General features: G+C 39.6%; 1 protein-coding gene across 1 annotated transcript in view; it reads right to left on the bottom strand.

Annotated features, from left to right (window-relative positions):
• Positions 1-13178, bottom strand: part of LOC124775330 (dynein beta chain, ciliary-like) — a 702744-nt gene that overhangs the window by 645837 nt on the left and 43729 nt on the right. The gene's annotated exons all lie outside the window — the stretch shown is intronic.

Genomic DNA, 13178 nt, shown 5'->3' with positions numbered 1-13178 from the left:
ACTTAATAATTTTCTGAAAGACATTATTTGCAATTTCCTCAACTGATTCTTGCTTCTTGGGTGTGATTACTATACTTGTATCATCAGCAAAAAGAAATAACTTTGCATCTTCATGAATATAAAGTGGCAAGTTGTTAATATACATTAAGAACAACAAGGGACCCTGTGGGACACCATTCTGATACCTCCCCAGTTAGAGGACTCTGCTGGTTTTTGTAGACTATCTGTACTGTTAATTTCAATCTTCTGCATTCTTCCATCACAACACAGTTATAAAAAGAACGTAAAGCAAAAGTAGTTGAGGAACAGATCTATGACAAATCATTAATATTCATTATCTTACGTAAGAACACATCTCACTATCCCATCAAAACCATGGTACCACTCTAAGTGCCTTTGGCAGGAAAACACTTGAAAAACTACTAATTCTCATTAATCTAAGGGGAGTAAAATATGAAAATACACCAAGAAAGTAAAAGCTCTAGTGCTCAGGATAATACATGGACTCAATATTTTTCCCAATAGTGTCCCTCAACCACAATTTTCTAAATATCTGATACAACAATTATTAATAATCTGTTCTCTACAACTAAAATTATAACTAGAAACACTGCTGGATTATCAACTCAAAATGAAAATCAGTTACAACTTTATTTTTTCCTCCATGATGACGAAGTTCAAGAAAGATGTTCTTAACATTTTCAATTTTCAAATTGCCAGGGGAGGTTCAACTAGCATAAAAAAAGCTTGTAAAATGTCAAGTTATAGGCATGGAGAAATGCATATTCTGGGCCTATTTGTAGAACTTCACATAAAGGAAATGAGAGAACGTAGTAAGCATATAAGCAGTTCATAAAATACAGAAAGATTCATGGTTAGGTTGCAGTTAGGTGTAACAGAAGCACATGCATGTAAACAAACTTCAGATTGACAGATGCATGCACCCACGTGGGTCACAAGCCAGGGAAGGTAATATATGTTATGTGATATCACTGAAACATAATGGCAACTCAAAAACTTGAGGGGCAGGAGGAGTAAAGCTCTGAATGGCAGTAGGGCAACTGTATGTTGTGTGTGCATAAGGGGGAGGCAAAAGGGGAGGATAATGGAGTATCACTAGGAAGAGGGGAAAGCAGGGAGAAGAGGAGGAATGGGTCCCTGTTAAATGGTGTGAAGGGGGACGCGGAGGGTTAGATGCAAGGAAGGAGAAAGGACAAGAGTGGTGAGAGGAAGGTGGTGCTTCCAGCACTCAACACAGCACACGTGTACTTGCTAATGTGACCTTGAAGAAAACATGTTTTTTGAAGCACAGCATGTACCTACGATACAACACTAAGTAAATGTGAAAACAGATTATAGACTAAGTTATCTGGCAGCAGGTTAAACATCAATAACAGTTTGCACAGAACAACATCAAATTTGTAGATGGAAGGATCTTAACTTTTGTGTGACAAAAAACAAGGTTCAGGAGGGTTTAGTTAGGATTCTTAGTACAGTACTTGCATTAATTTTGAACAGTGTATCTCTGCATTGACTTTCAGCAAACACAAAATTCAGAAGACGCTGGCAGTCACCTTATGAATTCACTATGGCATGAAAAGCACAACAGAGTTGCTTCAAGTTGATGAAAATTCTGTTATGTACAGATCAGAGTTCAACAGAAATTACTGCAGCTCGAACTTCAGATTCCATGTACAACAAGTCACTAAGAAAAGAGTGCATAATAATTTTACTGGACACAGGTTAGAAAAATTTTATAAAGAAAAACTGAAGGAAACGGTCAATTCAGTGCAGATAAGAATTAAAAACTAGCGATCACTTTTAACCCTTACGAGAGGCACTTTGAATGAAAATAAGGAAATAAATGCTTCTAGACTGACTATGGCATCAGCTCATCTGCAGACGAGCTGAACATTAGTTACAAAAGTTACATGAAAATTCATCCACAAAGCAGAACTGCAAGGCAAATAATTGCACATAAACATTAGTAAGGTAAACTTTATGCATTCTGTTGAAAGACAAAACAAAATCCTAGTCAACAAAAGAAACCTACAATGCAACACATGCAACAAAGCTGAATAATGCACAATGCCTGATGTCAAATGACAAAGACCTAAACAACAGATGAGAGAGGGTAACTTCAAAGACCTCAAAAGCTTCAGAAATACTTAACTTCTCTGAAAATACAAAGAAGTATGTACCTGTACAATTCTTTTCACAAAAAATTTAATGTTTACTTACGACCACTTCAAACTTAAGCACTATATAACAGTCAACTCAGCAAGTACATTGTCCCAAATAAATTCTTAGTGAAAAACTACAGTTTACAACACAGGCAGTAGACAAAAATTCTTTCAAAAGATGATGGGATATTTTCCCATGAAGTTCATTACAGTTTATGCTCACAGAAAACCTATCCAATATGAAAACTAAACTTAATTATGATAGGAAAGACAAAGAAGAGGGAGAGTAGCACTAGTGTGTGGGTGCGTAGCTGGCTTGTCACAAGCAATGGTGCCAATCCACAAGGTTTGCATCATGTAGCCTCTGTTTACAGCAAGTGTTCACAGGTAACAGAAGCTGCAATTTAAATCACTTCAAAGACACACCACTGTCTCAATCAGGAACTTGTTGTGTGGCAGAATGAAATATAGTTAGCTGTTCTACTCTGACCTCTGGGTGACAGCATAAAATACACCATTTATTATTACTCAGTCAGCTTCTCTCATACAATTAGCAACATCATTACCATTCATTGTACCTTCCTTTGCTTCCACCACAAAACATTATCTGTACAACAGAAACACCACCACTTAAAACAAATGACACACCAGCTCTTGACTGTACATTGCCTTCAAACACATTAACCCACAGGACCTCTTGCCTGCTCACAAATAACCTCAATAAAAACAACCTCCTCGCACATATCTTCAAATCAACAAAACTTTGGTATCCTCTGGGGGATAATACATAAAAGTCATCACACCCCTCCTTATCAACTTACAGGGGTACATCATCCTCCATCATTCATTACAACTCATAGTACAGTAAATCACTTAATACATCATAGCTTCATGCATCGAGTTAACCAATTCAGCAACTGCCACTTATGAAAGAAAATAGGCATGGACAGAGGAAGACCAAAAAGGAGAGAATGTAATGGGACTCATAAAGAAGAGAAAAGGAAGTCAGAATAAGTTCAGTCCTTTCGTTCCGCAATCTGGTATGTCACAAAGTATCACAGTGGTTTCGGCAAAACAAGTGCTAATCGTGTAATTCCAGAGTGTACATTCACAGATCTCGTAAAGATAAGTGTTTAACTGAGTAATAACAATTAATTTAGGCAATATTACATCATTAATAAGTAAATTAATACCTACTGTAAGCTATCTACTGAAGGTTTCACATTTTTTGAGTATTTTCTGGAAAAAGAAAACATTTCATAGGCATGAATTTTGGACTAGGATTTGTTTACATTGTCATATACTATAAGTTATATGATTACATCAATAAAATAAAGTTTGTGTTGTTACTGTATTCTTACACACTATCCATTTGATTCTCCAGTAAGTAGCTGAAGTGAAAAGTTCTGAAGTAAGTGAAAAGTTTATATAGTGTAGGATCAATTCTTTTTCCAGAAGTTTTAAATTAATATCCGAAATTTAGGCCTAAAATTTCTAATAAATTTAATATATTAATTTAGTAGTCTAGGAGGTTATTCTTGTTTTAACTTAGATTAAAGCCGTAGAATTGATAGTTCTGGAGTGTGGTGTGAGGGTTGTTGCAGTTTCTTTCATGTGGGTGACTGTAGCAGTGTGGGGATTGGGCAAATAAACAAGGCTCACTGGTTGTGTAGTGGAACAGGAGGAGAAGATTGCTGCCCTTCAGGCAGAACTAGATAAAGCGAAACAAGATCTGGAAAAGTTAAGGGGGGAGAAGGGAAAAGAGTGGTGGGAAGTGACAACAGGTCAAAGAAGAAATAGGAATAGGACTTTCTCAGACAGTCTTGTTGTCAATGTGGAAAACAGGTTTGATCTGTTGTCACAGTTGGAAACTGATGAGCCACAAGTAGATTTAGGAATACACAGGACGCAGCAAACTTTCAAAAAGTGTTTGAAAGGTAAGAAGTCAGAAAAAGTTGTGAAAAAGAAGACAATTTTGTTCTTAGGTAAATCACATGGTAGAGGTGTTGGCCAACTGTTGCAGGATGAACTAGGGTCAGGTTACTAGGTCACAAGTCTTTTTAAACCTACTGCAAGGTCATGTGACAAAGGATGTAGGTTCACTCTGCAAAAACTTCACAAAGGAAGGCACTGTGGTAATAGTGGGTGGGGTGCGCAACAGCATAGATAGGAATCCTAATTACTGAACTGAGAGTGACCTGGTAAAGATAGCTTCAGCACCGAGACATACTGGGGTTAGGCTTGTGTCTGTTCTGAGGCACCATGACTGGCCTCATTTAAGCTCTTCTGTCGCGAGAGTTAATTTAGAGGTGGACCGGCTGCTTGGATCAGGTATGGGATTTCATACTGGTGTGGTTTCTATTGACTCTTAACAGCATGTGGGACTATATTAGGCATGGCCTTCGCCTCAACAAAAAAGGGAAGGGAAAACTGTCTGGGCTAATGGCAAATAACTTAAGGGGAGGAGGGGGGGAGGGGCACTGTCACAAGTGGTAGAAAAGAACCAGTGGTTACAAGTGACAGATTAGCAATTCTTTTAGGGTGAGGAGGGGAGAAACAAAAGATGTTCAGACACAGACTGAAAATGACATTCACATTGATAAAACAGGCAGCCAGAAAGCATATTTTTAGGTACACAATTCCTGCACGCACCCTCTGATTGAAACTACAGATACTCAAAAATTGACAGGAAAATTTGGTTCATCCAGTTTTAATTCAGCCAGTGTGCAAAATCAGTTATTCTTACTGCATCAGCATATCCAAGGACTAAGGGGTAAGCTTAATGAGTTGCTTGTTTGTGTTGAAGAATTTGAGTTGAGCAAACCAGCTGATATAATCTGCCCCTCTGAACATCATGTGCCCACTGGTATAGATATGTTAAATGTTGAAGGATTCAAGTTAGCTTCTTACTTCTGTAGAGAAAATATGGAGAAAGGAGGAGTTGCTACATTTGTCAGAAACTATTTTGATTTCAAGAATACTGATATTCATAAATTTTGCTCAGAGCAGCACGTAGAAGCTTGTGCAATAGAACTAGTATTTCATGAAAAGCCCTTTATAATAGTAGGTATATACAGATCACCTTCAGGAAATTTTAAGCTCTTCATAAAAAAATCTGGAAGCTCTGTTGTCCCTTCTCACAGTAAAAAACAAGGAAATAGTGGTAGCTGGTGATTTTCTGTGAATTTATTGAAAATCTCTGTCAGTGAACAATTATTGCAGTCAGTAACAGTATCATTCAATTTAATTCCTACCGGGAACTTCGCAACTAGGATATGTAAATGCTCTGAGACTGCTACTGACAACATCCTTGTAAACAAATCTAGGGAAAAAAGTTATATCACAAAACCAATAGTAAATGGGCTACCTGCTCACGACATGCATCATCTTGTGTTAAATGTTGAAACTTGTCAGGATAAAAAATCTGTTAAATTTGAGTACATGAAGGTAATAAATAAGTAAAAAATTGAGAAATTCAGGAAATTGCTTACAGACATGAACTGTATAGATGTTTACAATACTTCTGACTCAAATGGAAAATACAAAACATTCATTAATAAAGTTACCTCCACTTTTGAAAATAGTTTTCCCATAAAGGTAACTCAAATCATACAGAAGTCAAAAAATAAACCATGGATTACACAAGGAATACAGATATCATGTGGGGCAAAAAGGAGACTGTATTTACTATCTAGGAACAGCTCTAATGTTAGCACTGAAATGTATTACAAAGAATACTGCAAACTATTGAAGCAAGTAATCCAGAAATTGAAGCAGCTTCATCATGAGAAAAAGATAATTACATTGAACAACAAAATAAAAATTGACCACAATCAACCCTGGGTACGATGCTGCAAGTAGACAGCTTTGCCTGTGACCCATCTGCATTGCTATTTGCCTTCACCAAATCAGCAAGATGCCAAAAAGAGTCGAGGATGGCCTCAGAACCCAAGTGGCAGGCGTCATTCGTGCCGAGATGTGCCACTACATTCATCCGGTTGCATCCCGTGTACTTGATAGCCGCTGGCAGGGCCTCATCCACATCATGGATGAGACCTCCTGCCAACCATACCGAATGCACACTGGAACTCTTTCCCACCTTGCCTGCAATCTCCCTGAAGGGCTCCATCACCCGCCTAACATTGGAGCTCCCAATGACAAGCATACTCACCCTCTGTAATTGTCTGGACTGGGCAGCAAAACTGACTGCTGGCCCAACACGAGAGGCATCCCGTGCTGGCTCAGAGTTAGCATCAACACTGGGTAGCACTTTGTACCTGTTGCCAAGGCATAGGGAGCCAGCCACCACACGGCCTGCTCTCTCTTTGCCTTCCACCCAGTGACACGCGAACCCACTGCTGTCTGCCACCCACTCTAGAGTGAGGATGGACCGGTCAGATGTTGCGCATCAGAAGCCGCAGTGACGTCCAGGTCACCAGGAAATTCCAGTGGCACTAAAGGTGTTTCAGATCCCGTCACTGGCGCCCCGACATCGCCACAACTTTGAGCATTAGCTAAAAGCTTGTCAATTGTAGCCAATGTAGCTTTCAGCTGTTTACAGACAGCAGTCAACTCTCCTTGTGTCCGCTCACAACAAGCACAGACCCTAGCCATATCGTACTGTGTACAAAAAAAAGATATGCTCTCAAATGGTGCTACTGAGTTTGAAAATATACCAAAGGAGAATAAAGTAACACTGAAAGTCGCTGTGCAGATTTCTCACTGTACTCTGAGACCACAAGATATTAAACAGAAATAAATTTCTCTACTGAAGTTGATGTATTTACAGATATCTGTCATTAGAAATCCTGTTTGCCAAGTTAGTGCATGAGATAAATATTCAAACTAGAATGCGCTGGACTGTGTGCTGTCTACTGGCACAAAATTAAAACTTAAGTGGCATGACGGAGCTTCTGGTGATGGGAAAACTTACACTAGGAAGCCACCCTACACAAGGATATTCACAAGACTTATGCAAAAACAAAAATTATGATTAATTTTCTAACTGCTAGTCTACACAGTAAAATACACGTATAGTTCACTTCTTTGTAGAAGCATGTGGAGAAAAAACTAAGACTAAATTAATTTACTGTTTATCACACAACAGCTGCTGCTGCTGCATCCTCTCGGCTCGCAACACTGACTCAACAGAAGATCAATGTTGAATCCTGCCTGACTCAGTTCACTCCTCCATCCAACAGTGATCCACCTCCAATGCCCCAAATCACCCCCTGAAAGTTTCCAGAATTTCTTAACCTCAAACCTTACCTCACCATAATTCCCCAAATCCCTCGCATGCAAACTAACCTTACACCCGCAGAAAGAACTACGATCCACTGCCTAAAAACTGACCGTGACATTATAATCCTACCTGCTGGCAAAGGCTCGATCACTGTTGTTTTGAACGGCAAGGATTACCTGGCCAAAGGACTCCACCAGCTGTCAGATTCATCTAACTACAAACCCTTCCACAGTGACCCCATTCAAAAAATCCAGCATGCTCTCCATTCTCACCTCAAATCCTTGGGCCCATCCCGTAACCTCTCTCCAGAGTCCATCTCTCTCCTCACACTTGCCACTCCCCACACTCCTACCTTCTACATGCTTCCTAAAGTCCATAAACCAAACCACCCAGGATACCCCGTAGTAGCCAGTTACAGTGCCCCCACTGAGAGAATCTCTGCTCTCACAGACCAACACCTTCAGCCCCAATTACTCACAATATACCCTACCACATAAAAGTTACCGACCATTTCTTCCACCAACTCTCCACAGGTCCTGTTCCTTTACCACATGGTGCCCTGCTCGTCACTATTGATGCCACCTCCCTTTACACCACCATCCCTAATAACCCATGACCTTACTTCTATTGAGCACTACCTTTCCCAATTCCTGACAGATTCCAAACCTACAATCTCCATCCTAGGTGCCATGACCAACTATACCCTCACCCACAATTACTTCTCCTTTGAAGGCATGAACTACAAACAAATCCACGGTGCGGCTATGGACACCTGCATGGCACCACACTATGCCAACCTATTCATGGGCCACCTGTAGGAATCCTTCCTAAACACCCAGAATCCCAAACCCCTCACCTAGTTCAGATTCAGTGATGATATCTTCGTGATCTGAATCGAGGGGGAGATTCCTCCAGAACCTCAAAACCTTCTCCCCAATTTGCTTCACCTGGTCCTATTCAACTGATAAGCCACATTCCTCAATGTTGACCTCCACCACAAAGATAACTACATCAGTACCTCAGTCAATAAGAAAGCTATCAAACACTAACAATACCTCCCCTTCAACAGTTGCCATCCATTCCAAACCAAGAAGTCCCTTCCATACAGCCTAGCCACATATGGCCATCGCATCTGTAGTGACAAAGCGGTCCGTCTCAAAATTTACCAAGGCTCTCACTGACCCCTTCACAGGCCATAATTACCCTCCCAACCTTGCACAAAAACAGATCTTCCGTGCCTTATCTCCCCAGTCACCCACCACCTCCCAAAGTCCCATTGTCTGGCCACAGAGGAGCATCCCCTCTGACCCTCGTGACTCAGTGCCACACAGGACTGGAGTAACTAAATCACATTCTCCTCCAGAGTTTCTACTACCTCTCCTCATGCCCTGAAAGGAGGAATGTCCTACCCACTATGCTCCCGACCCCTCCCATAGGGGTATTTGCTGTCCACTGAACCTACACATTATACTTGTCCATCTCTACACAACCTCTGCTCCCAAACCCTTACCTCATGGCTCATATCCCTGTAATAGACCTAGATGCATGACCTGTCCCATACATCATCCCACCACCACATACTCCAGTCCGGTCACAAACATCACCTATTCCACCCAAGGCAGGGCTACCTGTGAAACCAATCATGTAATCCACAAGCTACGCCGCAACCATTGTGCTGCATTCTATGTGAGCGTGACAACCAACAAGCTGTATGTCCACATGAATGGCCACCCACAAACTGTGGCCAAGAAACAAGTGGACCACCCTTCTGAGCATGCTGCCCAACATGACATCCTTCATTTCAGTGACTGCTTCACAGCTTGTGCCATCTGGAGCCTTCCCACAAACACCAGCTTTTCTGAACTGCGCAGGTGGGAACTCTCCCTGCAATATATCCTACATTCCGGTAACTCTCCTGGCCTTGATCTTCGTTAGTCATTGCCTTACCCATCTTGCCCCTTCCCTGTTCCCATTCCAGCACTACACAGCCCTCTGCTCCGCCAAAACATTCACAGTCTTTTTACTTCCTCCTTTTCCACTACATCCTGCCCTGCCCTCCATATAACCACCTGACTGCACCTAGCTGCCCTGCCCTCTCTCTACATCATCCCTGCATGCTCCCATAAGGAGCTCTTTACTGTTCCACACCACTATCCAGTTACAACTCCCCCTCCAAGCCCTAGCCTTCTCCTTACCCCCACTACCCAGTTGCTTCCCCACTATATGGTGAGTGGCAACTATCCTCTTCATACATAATACTATCACATTCCATCCGAAAATTTCCATTGTTTGATTTTAATTATGAAACTAGCAACTTTTCGCTATTGTAATAACTGTGTTTATTGTCTGCCTGCTTATCTGAGTTGTAACATGTTTACCTTGCATGCAGCGGGCCTGGGTTCAATTCCCAGCCGAGCTGAAGACTTTCTTCACTCGTGGACTGGGTGTTGTGTTGTCCTCACTATCATTTCATTATCACTGATGTGCAAGTCACCGACATGTGGTGTCACCTGATATAAGAAATGCAATCCGACAGCCAAACCTTCCCAGATGGGGGCCTCCCGGCCATCAACGCCAAACAATCATTTCAGCTCATTTTAACCAAGTTTACTTCCTATCATGTTTAATATTATACAGTATAATGCTCTAAGTTACCCAATATAAATAAATGCTTCAACTCCTACGGCTTAAAAAATCATGCCACTGTATTGGTGTGTTTTACGGCACACAATCCAGTCATTGCATCGTGTATCGTTGCAAATAGTGGCCTCTCTGAGCATCCTCTTTCTCTTCCCAGAAAACTAACACCTCTTGTTCATTCAGCTGAGCATTGGTATTTAATCTGCATAATACCACTGTTACAACGTTTACTAACTCTAACAATATTTAAATACTGATTTTTTTTACTGTGTAATCTAATGGAATATTACTGATTACTGGCAACTACTTTTCTCGCTGAGCCTCTCCTAAGTATGATAATGTGGTAAAACAAGTGCTGTATCATTTGAGAGATATAGGGGCGAGCAAGTATGCTGGAACTTACCCCAGTTCACTGCTACTAGAGCCACATAATCATAAAGCACCTGTGTGCAGTATTCAACTAATTGCACTATAGTCTAAGGATGAAATTACAAATTAAAGTAGCTTTTCCAAACTCTGTCAGCATACTCTTCAGTATATTAATTTTAAAATTGTTAAACTCCAGAGTGATCAGATGAACATATTTACCTAAACACATAGTTTTAAGGAAAAAAAGGCACTAAATAATAAAGCCAGAAAACCAAAAATTGTTCAGAATGTGCAAATGTATGTCAAAATCAACTGTTACAAGTTTCAACTTGACCAGCACAATATTTTGGTCAAAATTGGCATTTTTAAGAAAAATTGAGGGTGCTAAATAGTAACTTACAAAGATGAAACTCAGTATGAAGTGTCAGTTTGATATAAAAATATTAACTATGTGACCCCATTAAGCTACCTCTAATAGTTTTCGAGTAATTTTCTGAAAACAAAATTTGGAACAAAAAGTCCTTATTTGTAATAGATTAAGTATCATTTTTATTAATGATAGAAAGTTCTGATTACAGCACCTGATGAAACTCATTAAATAATAATGCTACAACAAGTTTCAAGATTTTAATGTAAATAATAATCAATACAAGGTCTCTCAACGTTGTAGTTCAGAGGTCATGTTCTACTGTCAGTTCCATTTCAAAAATTCTAGACAGCAAAGTTTAAATGCAGGCAAGCTAAAACTTTTTCTATGATTAAATCCAACTTAATTCCATTCACATAAAATTATTAAGATCCTAAATTGATTCATGACAGTGTTATAAAATAATGTGTCCAATAAAGTGACCATTTAGAGTTGCTACTGGGACATAAGAGCGGATGACAGCAGGTGTTCCCTTCAGCTGTGTGCTGAACCCATATATAAATACACAGCTGAGAGGCTGTGGCACACACTTTGCACCCAGTTACCACACGGTCCGCATCAGTCAAACGTCAGCTTACGCACTGCCTCAGATGACGCCATAGCCAGGCTGCAACTAAACACGTTTTCAGTAAAGACAGGAAATGAACTCCCGACGACTGTACAACATCCTGGATTAGTTAGATTTTGGGGAAGTAACTGTTTGTGTGCTACCTATAATGTTTCAAAACTGCGTAGCAAGTTGTGAGATTATTTTCCACTTTTGTGGCGAGCAATTAACTTTGATTATTAAAAGTCAGGGCAAAAGGCCATTTAATGAGAAGTTATCGTAGAGGTTGCCTCTGAACTGCTGCTATTTATGATAAAGACATCATTATTATTATTATTAATATGAGGAATATTGCCATATCTTGTGTGTGAACTTTGTAAAAATATAATTGAATCAGTTAGAACTCAAAACTTTTATTTATAAACATAGTTCCTGATCCTGCTGAGTAAACAGAGAGTAGAAACACCTTTTTCATTAAGTACAAAAAGAATGTGGACTTGCAGACTGGAAATTATGGTAAATGTGTTTTCCATCATTTTCTGGCTGACCGCAATAGTAGTTTTCAGGATCTCATGAAAAGACGGTGCCATCACCCCACAATAAGGATAACACTGCTTGACATGCAATAATCTCTGCATACAAAAAGGATATTACACTAAATACACTGCACTGCCTAACTTGTTTTATCCTTACCACAGTAGTCAATGCATTATAGACTGGTATTGTAATACCTTACAACTGTCCCTCACAAAAAGATGCTAAGAAGTGTGGTCACCAGATATGAAGGAGCAATTTAACTTTATTCGTTCAGAAAATATTTAATTGATACTAAAATGAATTTACTTTCCTACAACTAATTTTCAAAGTTCTACTTGGAATCAACATGTATTTGCAAGCTGCAAGGTTCTTACACAGGTCAGTAGCTACCATCTTTAATATTGGCAGTTATGCATTAATGAAAACTGAATAACTGAAAATTAACTGAAAGTAATCTCAAAATCTGAAGCTATTAGTGAATTAGCAATGCAAAAAGATAATTTTATGTCCACACAAATAAATTTAAAGCCGTATTTTCCAACTCAATATACTAGTGACAGTCTTCTATTGTCGTAATTTTGAAATTGTTTTATATGCTCTTTAGACTGTTTAAATTTACTCAAAATTATTTTAGCACAAGTGACAAGGAAATAAGGATTCATTTTGTGACTTTAGGATAATGACTGACCCCTCGAGTGGGCACGCCGAATTTCATAACAAAAGCAGGCGGGTGGCATACTTGTTGTACACATGTAAAGAATAGCTGTCTTTATGTTACCAAGGTAAACAAGTAAGAGCAAATTCATAGTTCAAGCTTAGTTTGGTTAAACAACAAAAAATAAACTTTCATGATATGAGCTAAAGCACTGTTTAACTAAACAATGAAATAAAATTCCATTATATCACTCTGTTGACATGAACAGGTGTTATCTCACAGTAAGGCCCCAGTCGAAGCATTAAATGGCACAGTTGCATCAGATCACATGCAACTGCTTATTCGATTACTCATTATCTCATAGACAAATGCATCATTGGGGGATTGTGATGCTAGCTCTTAATGTGGGTCATTTTCTTGCACAGTTCGTAAACCTTTTCTGATCTGGCTCGCTGTTTTAAGTGCTGCTCACTTGGACATATGACAACACGATTTATCACTGTGTTAGGTACAGCAATAAAAAATGAATAGGTATGGGCTTGCGACCATGAAAAAAAAGACAAGGGAATGATGCAAAA

This window comes from Schistocerca piceifrons, chromosome 2, assembly GCF_021461385.2.
Source record: "Schistocerca piceifrons isolate TAMUIC-IGC-003096 chromosome 2, iqSchPice1.1, whole genome shotgun sequence".
Lineage (NCBI taxonomy): Eukaryota > Metazoa > Arthropoda > Insecta > Orthoptera > Acrididae > Schistocerca > Schistocerca piceifrons.
The sequence above is the reverse complement of the archived record's forward strand: the minus strand, read 5'-3'. Positions and strand labels throughout refer to the sequence as shown.